This window comes from Pinus tabuliformis, chromosome 4_2, assembly GCF_031772625.1.
Source record: "Pinus tabuliformis cultivar Carrire ecotype Pingquan chromosome 4_2, CPIR1, whole genome shotgun sequence".
Lineage (NCBI taxonomy): Eukaryota > Viridiplantae > Streptophyta > Pinopsida > Pinales > Pinaceae > Pinus > Pinus tabuliformis.
Window position 1 is genome coordinate 871,578,566 of NC_142304.1, and position 10,631 is coordinate 871,589,196.

A 10,631-nucleotide genomic window follows, 5' to 3' on the forward strand; every position below is an offset into this window, starting at 1 on the left:
CAAACAAGGCAAACAAATTAAATAGCACCTGAAAAGCCAATATCATAAAACATATTTAACATTAAAGTCAAGGAATTCATGAAACAAATGACATGAGACAATTTGTTGAGAAAAATGAGTTTGATTGTATTAATTCAAATCAAGAAGAACTTTACAACCTGTGCCTTGACGTTGTATAAGCTCCTCCCAGGGTCCAGTAAGAAGTCTCCTCTACTTTGACAAGTTTCACTCTCTTCCCAATGAAGCCAAAAAGATATGTGATCTCTCCTCTTAAGCTCAACTAGGAAGTCTTAATTTCACCAACATTTACCCTAAAAAATGTTCAGCTTCTAACCTCCCTAGCAACCAGCCCAATGCCTGAATTTATAGTGCAATGGAGGGAAGTTATTAGGTCCTCCTTCAAAGGGATAAAGCCCTCCTTCAAAGGGATAGCTTCTCTCATCAAGGGATTACCTCCTTCTCTTTTGGGATGCATGAACCACCTAAGAGCGGCCAATCCACGTCAAAATTCCTTCTAGAATCATCTAGAATTAACCCAAAGTGAGTTTTTTAGACTAAACTTGCGCCTTTTTGACTTTCACAGGGGTCCGCACCCACACCTTTAGGGACAGAGCGAGCAGGTCCGCAGTTTTTGTTAACAGAAGGTGCGGGACCGCAGGCAATAGCGAGAGAAAATGCGGAACCAGAGTTTTATTGATTTTCAATGTCTTTCTCTCATTTTCAAAGCTTGACTTGAAGAGCTGAGGTCTGAGACTTGCTTAGGAGGACAGTACAAGTGATGATAGACCCATACTGACTGCAAATAATCATGGTGACGATATTTTTGTGTAACAGATTACCCCCAAAAGTGCGAAGTTTGTAGTAGATGAGGATTTCATTTATCATTTAGGAAGAGTGAAGTACTTTATCATTTCGAGGATCATCTTGTGGAGAGCCCGGTTGGAACCTGTAAAAAAAAATTCAATGCAAGATATATATGAGATCATATCATCGCTGAGGTAGGCATTCCCATACTCAGATCAAAACTGACTTAGAAAACTAACTACTACTCTGATACATGAATGATCTTGTAAGACATCACAAGTATAGACTCATGTGGACACAGTATGGACGCAGCCATCTGTTTATGAATAGTCCATTATATAATGAATACAAAATTCCTCGCAACCTGAATTGTGGAAACTAGATCCAGGGTCTTCATTTCTACTTCCCGAAACAGTACGATTCTATCCATGCGAATGAATGTGTTGGAGTCGAACATGGTAGAAACCACTTGATTACCAGTCAATGATGTAAATTGTTCACAAGTGTGAGAGAAACCACCAGTGATGTCAATGTCTCTCAAAGTACCCAGTACAATCCATGAGATGTGAATAAATGTGTTGATGTCGAATATGTCACGGAATCCCTTGATCGAAGGTCAATGATGTAACCTGTCGTCAAAGGCGAGAAACCTGCCATTGAGGCATGCAGATCCCAAGGTACTGACGATTTCTAGATCATCTTTCTAGATAATGAGCTGAAGTCGATAGAAAGTGATCCGTCACAGGCAAGCCCACAACACGAAATCATAGATCAAGTTGAAGAAATTTAGTTGCAAGGACTGACTCAAGGATGGTCAAGATGGATGACAGATATTTTGCAGATGAATGGCTTATTGGCAGTGACCTCTTGAACACATAACGACACAACAGATGGCTTGGTTACAATTGACCCAAAGTTAATACCCAGAAACCGGCTGAAGACTTTCAATGTGGTTTGATCGACTGTTAGGCAAAGGATTTCCCAAACCAGGTGAATAAAAGTGTCGTGTTCAAGAGTGGTTACAAAGTATGACAAACAGGCTCATTTTTCTCTCTTTTCCCCCACCATTTCTGGCAAGTACCTCTTTATTTTTTAACAAGCTTGAGGAGGATAACATTTGCTTAATTATAAGCTCATCCTTCGGATGAGTCCAACTTAGTTTAAATTCAAACCCTAAGAAGGAGTGGTTCGTTCCTGTTTGTAATTGAACAGGTCCTTTACTGTGAAATTTTAACGAGTCCAGTACAGGAGAAACTTGACGTTTTTCAATTTTAGAGAGTCTGGAAAAACTTAAGAAGACTCCAAGGTTGACCTTTTTCGTAAATTTGTGTCTCCCAAGCCTGAAAAAGTATAAAATAATACTTGAGAGAACTGCTTGATCTTTACGATCAAGGAGTGCTTTTCGTAATTAGTGCCCTTGATCAGAAAAAGTAAAAAAGCGATCAATGACACATCGTTTTATAACCAATATCGGATTTGAAACGACAAAAATCCGGCAATCTTTTCGTGTTTTTTCGGTCAAAAAAGAGCTATAAGTGGACCGTCTTTTAGTTCCATTTTAACGAGTTTAAAAGAAAAACTCGGCAATCTTTTCATGTTTCAGGAGTCAGAAAAGAGCTTAAAGGTGACTCTAAATGTTTTTCCGTCGAAAATGATAGATTTTGCCTGAATAATCCGTTATCCTGAACAAAAATGAAAACATTACTCATACCTGTTTGAAATGGATAAAAATGTTGCAAAAATACCTTTCCAAAGTGAAACATAAACAAATTTGGAATTTATTTACTCAAAAAACTTATAAAAAGGGCTTTCGTCAATTCATTTTTACCGTTTGAGTTTTGGGTGAGAAAATAGTGCTTTTGTTCAGAAAACTTCCCGTGAAGATTGCGGAAAATCCAACCGTCGGAATCGAACGTCGTCTTCTCCAGGTAATCCACATCATCCTACTCTTCATTTTTAACCGTTTCATTTCTTGTTTTAGGCTTTCATTTCATTTTTTGGAGGGTTTTTAGGCTTAAAACCAGCACGCGGGAGCCCGCAGGTGTACCACTGCCAGCCTGCAGACCCCGACTTTTTCTCCATTGGGAAAAAGTCAGGGGTCCGCACCTTCCATGTAGGCAAGGTGCGGACCCACGCACTGTGTCTAACCCAGAGGGTGCAATCCCCATCGCAAGGGATTTTAACCCAAAAATTCTCAAATTTGGCCCAAACAAATTAATTCCTAGCATTTTAATTTGTCTTTTAACTTGATGCAGAGAGTACATCATGCTAGATTGGCGTGAACGAGAGCATGAGGACGTGGATGTTGCCGCATTGAATCACCAACCTTCAATCGATGCATTGAAGGCCTGTGGCTTGTACAAATTCTGGGCCATTCCTGGCATGAGGGCCTAGGTGGATTTCTTACAGTGGTTGGTTGACAGATGGAGCATACAGGACCAGTGCTTCTTCATTGGTGGCCACCAGCTCGAAATCGAGCCGACATATATATATTTCTTGACTGGTTTGCCTAAGAGAGGCGAAGACTTGACTCTATTTAGGGCTAGGCCAGGTGGCCAGTCTGTCGATAGCCTCTGGCTAGAGTTCTGCAACAGCCAGGCTAGAGACAAAGGGATAGAAATAAAAACCATATCCCTTCCTGAACTCATGGTGATCGCGTTTACTGTCAACAGACTTTGCGGGAGTGCCGCATTACATGTTGCCACCGTATCCCAGATGCGTATGGCAGTTGATTGCTTTCGAGGCACCATCTTCAACTGGTGCGATGCTGTGTTGGCCAATGTGAAAGGCCAACTGACCAGAGCCAAGAACAGACAACTAAATACCTTTGGTTATGGGGCTTTGGTTGTGAGCTTTGGTCTGGAGAGGGTTCCCATGTTGATCCCGCAGCACCTTACTGTTGGAGCTGGGCTTCCTCGAGAGCCCAAACTGATGCGATGGGTTGCAGTTATGGCCCGTCATCCGGACGAGGGGACAGAGGTTGTTCGATTCAAACCTGAGTATTTCCAGTGGTTGGAAAACCAGGTTTTTTCTATTCAGGACTTCCCTTACGCTGGGGTAGATTTTCGTGGTGACCCAGACATGGCTCTTCCACCAAGAGAGCAATGGGATGACTCAGGTAAAATCATTTTCAACATTTTTCCTATTTTAATTTTTTTTATTATTTCTCATCGTCCCAAAACTGATAGTAAAAGTTTCAAATGCAGATGTGGGTCCACAGCGACCAGCCGCTCTCCAGCCTTACGAGAGAAAACAACCATTTGCAGCCGCTCCAGCCCCACAGGACGAATCAGCAGAGGTTTTGGCCGAGTTGGAGGGTCATCTTGAGCGCTTGACAGGAGATATTCTGGAGACCACTATAGACGACATTCCTCGTCGGCTTCAGCGCTATGTGATTGGGGTCCCAGGACCTTTTAGGAGGTTCCTTTGCAAGGTGGCCCGTGCAGTGGTTTCTTATCGAGATCATCACCAGTGATATGATGATCGCCTATTGTGGGCACATATGACATTTTTGTTTTTTGTACTTATCATTTTTGCCGATCATAAGGTGTTTTTCAACCTATGATCGAGGACGATGTATTTTTTGACACACTCCTATATATATATATATATATATATATATATATATATATACTATTACTATTACCGGCTTATCTTGTAAATCATGTTATGGAATGGTTTTAAATTTACATGTATGATTATTGCAAATGTCTATTTAACATTCGAGAAGCAATTGCATCTGCTAATGTATTTAAAGATCTTGGAATATGCTGATATTCAATATAATCAAATTCACGTTCCAAGAGACGCACTCTAAAAAATAATCTCAATAACACTGGATTTCTAATGGCATACACTCTATTAAGTTGTAATACAACGAGTTCAGAATCTAACCTCACTATCAAACTCTAAATCCCAAATGAAATAGATTCAGATAATAACTCAATCACTGCACTATACTCGGCAATGTTGTTCGTTGTTTGACCGAGGCTTACCCCATGCATAGATACTAACTCGTCAGAGGGCGAATAGATAACCCAAGCTACAGAAGAAATGTTCCGTGTATTACGACAAGCACCACGAGCGAAACCAATGTATGTTTGGAGAGGCATCGACATTTGCAATATCAAGAGTAAAACCAAGATAAGCAGGAATAATGACGAAAAAAACACTCTCTAAGCTAAGCACACTATTTAAACTAAAACACACCAGCTAGAAAGAAAAGCTATCCTAACTAAAAAATCTCCATACCCATTCATTAAGCATAATACCTCTTCAGGTAAAGACCATTTCTGGGTTTACCCAAAGAGTCCCTGTCAAAGTCTACCAATTCATAGGCCCCTTTTGCTAGCTTTCGCTTGACAACATAGGGACCATGCCACATAGGAACGAATTTTCCAACGCCTAATTTATCATTAGCTTGATCGTAAACTAAGACTAGATCTCCTTCCGAAAAATTTCGAGGGGTCACATTTCGATCATACTGAGCTTTCATATGTTTTGCGTGAGTCTCGATCGCCAATGCAGCATCACGTCGATTCTCATCTAATTGAGCCAAGTATAACAAACGCTTTTCCTCTTCAGAAGTGGCTGGAAGTAACTCGATGGCCATTTGCAATGACGGGATTTCGCATTCAAAGGGCAACACAGCTTCCAGACCATAAACTAGTTGGAAAGGAGTGAACCCTGTTGATGTTTTTACTGAAGTTCGGTACGCCCAAAGCGCTGAAAATAACATTTTATGACAATTCGACTGATGAATCCCAATGATTCGTCGGATCATGATGACTAAAACTTTGTTGATGGATTCAACCAGACCATTAGCTTGTGGATAATAAGGAGTTGAACTATCGTGACGCAAACCAAGCTGGCCTGTAAGTTCGGTCATCATAACGTTTCGAAAATTGCGCCCATGATCAGTGATTATCGCTTGTGGGACACCTAACCTAGCAATTATATGATTGAACATGAAAATTGCAGCTATCTTGCCGTCTGCCTCAAATGTAGGCATCGCCTCGGCCCACTTGGTAAAATAATCTACCGCAAGGATGATATACGCATGCCCCCCGGCCGAGTGAGGGTTACATGTAATAAAATCGATACCCCATTTGGCAAAAGGACCAACGACAATTATAGGGTGGAGAGGAGCAGGTGGAGCGCACATCTTTCGATCAAATATTTGGTAGTTGTGGCATTTTCGGACCGCTGTAATACAATCTTTAAACAAATACGACCAGAAGTAGCCAGCGCGCAATATCTTTTGGGCTATGGCATACCCAGACATATGACCGCCACACGCTCCAGAGTGACAGTCATTTAGAACCCTTTCAGCTTCCTCGTGAGTTAAGCAACGTCGAAAAACAGAGTCCGCCCCACGGCAATAAAGAGGATCTCCAATAATCCTGAATTTTGGGGACTGGAATCGTATTTTCCAACGTTCTGACCTTGAAATTTCTGGCCGAAAGGATTGGGTCTGGAGATAAATGATGATATCCCCATACCACGGATCTAAAGTGCGGATTAGAAACAAGGATTCGTCCGCAATGGGCTCCTCCACCACCGTTTCCGTATCAGTACGTGGGAAATCACACATTAACTCCGCAAAGACTAAAGATTTCTTAGACTTAGATTTTTCAAATTCCAAGTCGAACTCCTGCAGGATAACGATCCATTTAGAGTACTTTCCCCCTAGCAATTGCTTGGTCAAAATGTAGGTCATAGGGTTGCAATCCGAAATTATTGTAGTTTTACGTAGTAAAATGTAGTGACGAAAATGTTGGACAGCTTGAACAGCTGCCAATGCCAATTTCTCCACATGTGAGTATTTTAGCTCAGTTGGATTTAAAGTTTGACTAAGGTAATATATCACATGTTCAGTTCCAAATTCATCTTCCTGAACTAAGACCATTCCAATGGTGGAATGAGAGGCGGCGAGATACAAGAAGTAATCATGGTTGTAGTTGGGAGGATGCAATAACGGTGCATGGGTCAACACGTGTTTTAGTGCATCAAAAGATTTCTGAGCTATCTCATCCCAATAGAATGGAGTATTCTGTTTCAACAACCGGGTAAAACCATTTGTAACTTCGACATAGTTAGGAATGAATCGTCGTAAAAAGTTTGCTTTCCCTTGCAAACTTTGGAGTTGGCGAAGACTCGAAGGAGGAGGCAATTTTACAATAGCTTCAACCTTCGAGGGATCGACGTGAATGCCGGCTTTCGAAACTACAAACCCCAGCAATCGACCCGTCTCTATACAGAATACACATTTGTGTGGGTTCAACCGAATCCGATAATGCCTACACCTCATAAAGATTGCTCGTTAATGGACGAGGTGATCAGCTCGATGTAATGAATGAGCTGGCAAATCATCGAGATAGGGTTGCACAATGTGCTTGATGTCATGAAACGCATAAGACATGGCCTTTTGAAAAGTTGCTCTGGGATTCTTGAGCCCAAAAGGTAACTTGTAGTAAGCAAATGTCCCCCATGGACAAATGAAAGCCGTTTTTGGTTGATCGGCAGGTAGAATATTGATTTGATTGTATCTGGAAAAACCATCCATGAAGGAGAATATTTCGCTGCCGGCACAATCATCAATGATTTGATCGATATAGGGAGTTGGGTAATTGTCCTTTGGACAGGCTCGATTAATGTCCCTATAATCGATGCATATTCTTATTTTTCCTTGCTTTTTGTTAACCGGAACAATATTCGATACCCAATCCGTTAACGGGATCGGATAAATGAAACCTGCTTTGAGTATTTTTTCAACTTCTGCTTTAATTGCAACAGCTTTTCTTGGGTGAATCTGACGCAAATGTTGCCGGACGGGTTTAGCATCCAGGTAAGTCTTGATCTCATGAACAACAATCGCGGGATCAATTCATATCATTTCCTCATAGGACCAGGCAAACACGTCGCGGAATTCTTGAAATAGGGCCTTATATATTTGAATTTCGTCATCTGTACATGAGGCACCTATATGAATGTTCTCAACAATTCCAGGCTTAACCGAAATGTCAATAGGAATAGTTTGAGAGATGTTTCCCAAATTTAACTCTGAATCAGGATGTTTCATTGGATTCTGAGGTTCCTTGACATATTCAGTCGTAAAGATTGATGAAAAATCATTTTCAAAATGATCATTCTCTTGTAAAAACAAAGATCTGTGATGGATATCTTCCCATGGTAAATCATCTACACATAGGATTTCACGAATTTTCTCATCAGAGTGAACAAGTTCTGAAAACGTGATTGAATCTGAGCTTGAGGTGAAAAGTGATTCTTCACGGACCACATTCATTAAGTCAATTTCGGTTGAAAATGGGTCGGTAAACGATTGCACGGCCTCATACGCAATTTCATATGGACTCAAAGGCATGGCATCACCAAATGAGTCTATCTCAGATTCAGAAGGAATGATCCAAGGATCATCATAAACAATGGTGTCTGACGTGATCATATGAATGGTTGCAAATGAAGACGATGCGTTGATCGGAGGAAAAGGAAAAGTTCCCGGTAAACCGACATCTTTAACTAGCCCTACTCCAACATCCTTATACGGGATAGTTGTTTTACCGACATGCTGAATACTTTCAGAAGAGGCTGGGTCGGATGAAAAATAAGCCAGCTGGTCTATTGTTACGATCTTTCCATTATGAGGAAACTTAATAACCCGAAAGACCGATGAAACGACCGCTGTCATAGCGTAAGACCAACTTCGACCCAAGAGAAGGTTGTAATCTAGAGGGGCATCAACCACCTCCACATCTAGATTAACGGTTTTTTCTTCAACCCCTATAGGCAAATCTTGTAGAATGCCAAAAGGATGAAACCCACGGCCATCAAAGGCCTTTAGAATTGTCGGGGATTGATTTAGCGAAGGAGAACCAAGCGATCTCCAACACTGTATCGACATAATACACGTTGAGGCTCCCTCATCAATCACAGTCCGATGAATAGGCCTGTTTTTTACTATCACTGGAATCTGGAAAGCCATTTGATGAGGTAAGCGCGGTGTACTATTTTCTAGATAAAAAATTATTAGGTTCGAGTCCTGAATGTCAACAGCTCCTATAGCCGACAAAAGTAATTTACGTTGTGCTGGACATGATTGAAGCACTTCCAAAGCCGACATTGCTGAGGGTGAAACAGCTAAATCCTCAACAATGTTATAGTTCTGAGCCGCTCTCGCATGTGGATTTAAAGCTGACTTTCGAAGTATACACTTGGCGGGCGGTTTGATTACCAAGTCTGGATTAGGTTTCTCGATCTGTAGTGGATCGGAACCGGGAGCTGAGGTTGATGGATTAGAATGAGAAGATTCTGCTTCTTTACCATCAACAGGACTTTTACTACCATAATCATGCGATCGAGTCGCAATCCTAACATGGGACATCATCAGAATGGGTTCTTCATTGGCACTCAAGGAAGAACCTATCATCTTATTGTCTTGAGCTGGAAAAGGATCCTTCAAAACAGCAGGCGTTTGGGAACCTTTGAAAATCTTCGCAACCTCTGCACGATGAGGGCAGTCTCTTGTAAAATGTTCATCATCACAAATGAGACAAGGATAATGAGGTTTGCGTTTTTCATCATTGGATTCTGATTTTTTAGGTTTCTCCTTTGAATTTTTGTCCGTTTTATTCTTCTTCTTTCCTTTCTTCTTTCCACCGGATTTTGATTTGGCTGTAGATGACTCTACAACATGAATATCGGCGGAAATCTCTGCAGAAGAATCTCCTGTCGGGGAATCAGGCAAGGTTATGATAGGAGAAGAATTCTTAGAAGACTTCTTCTTACTTTTAGTGTTAACCGTACCAATCATACCATCGGCGGCATGAGATCCCGAAGGAACTGCAGTGATTTGATTTTGCTTGGGAAGATCGGGGATTTTCTCGTGTAACGTACCTGACTGAGTGTAGACCAAGTCAAGGTACTGTGCTTGAGCAATTACTTGCTCCTCAGTAACAACTCCGGCTTTAGCTACACCTTCAGTGATCTTTGGCAACAAAGACTTTAGAAACCATTCAGCCAAGATCTGATCCGGAATAAAAACCTTCACTAAACGTCGTCGACGTCTCCACTCATGAATATGATCTGAAATGTAAGTGGACGTCGATTGCTTTAACGAAGTTAACAATTCCGTGGCATTGTCATATCGGACTGGCAACTGAAAATGAGTTAAAAACGAGGTAGCTAACTGACTAAAATTATAAAAAGTGCCTCGCGGTAACTCAATGTACCACTTGGCCGCAAGACCAATTAGAGTGCGCTGGAAGAGTCTTAGACGGATTGAATCATCTGAAATGGAGTTAGACACACACCAGAGGTGATAAGTCATCACATGGTTCAACAGGTCCTCTCCTGATTTGCCTTCGAACTTAGGAATATCACTAGGCAACTTATTCGGCATTGGCGGCCAAAACGGAAGATAATTAATGGGATCGTTCGTTAGGCGCGACAAGTCAGGCAAGTCCAAAGTTGCGATAAACGGTAACTAAGGATTAGGGTCCCTAAAACTCTAGGTCATGAGACCAGCCCCAGGAGGAGGATATCCAGGATAACTAGGAATAGGAATTGCATTTGGGATATTGTATCCTCCCGGAAAACCAGGATTAACCGGACCATACTGGGGTTGTTGAGGTTGTTGATAAATGTACCCAGGGTACGGTTGATACTGATAGACTGAATTGGTACTGTCCCTGGTACGGTTGATAAGTAAATTGTGGTTTACTTGTGACAACCGTACTTGAACTAGGTTGTCCTACAGGCATCTAAACTGAAGTTTGAATCGTGGATCCGAACGGTGGTAAAGATGTCTG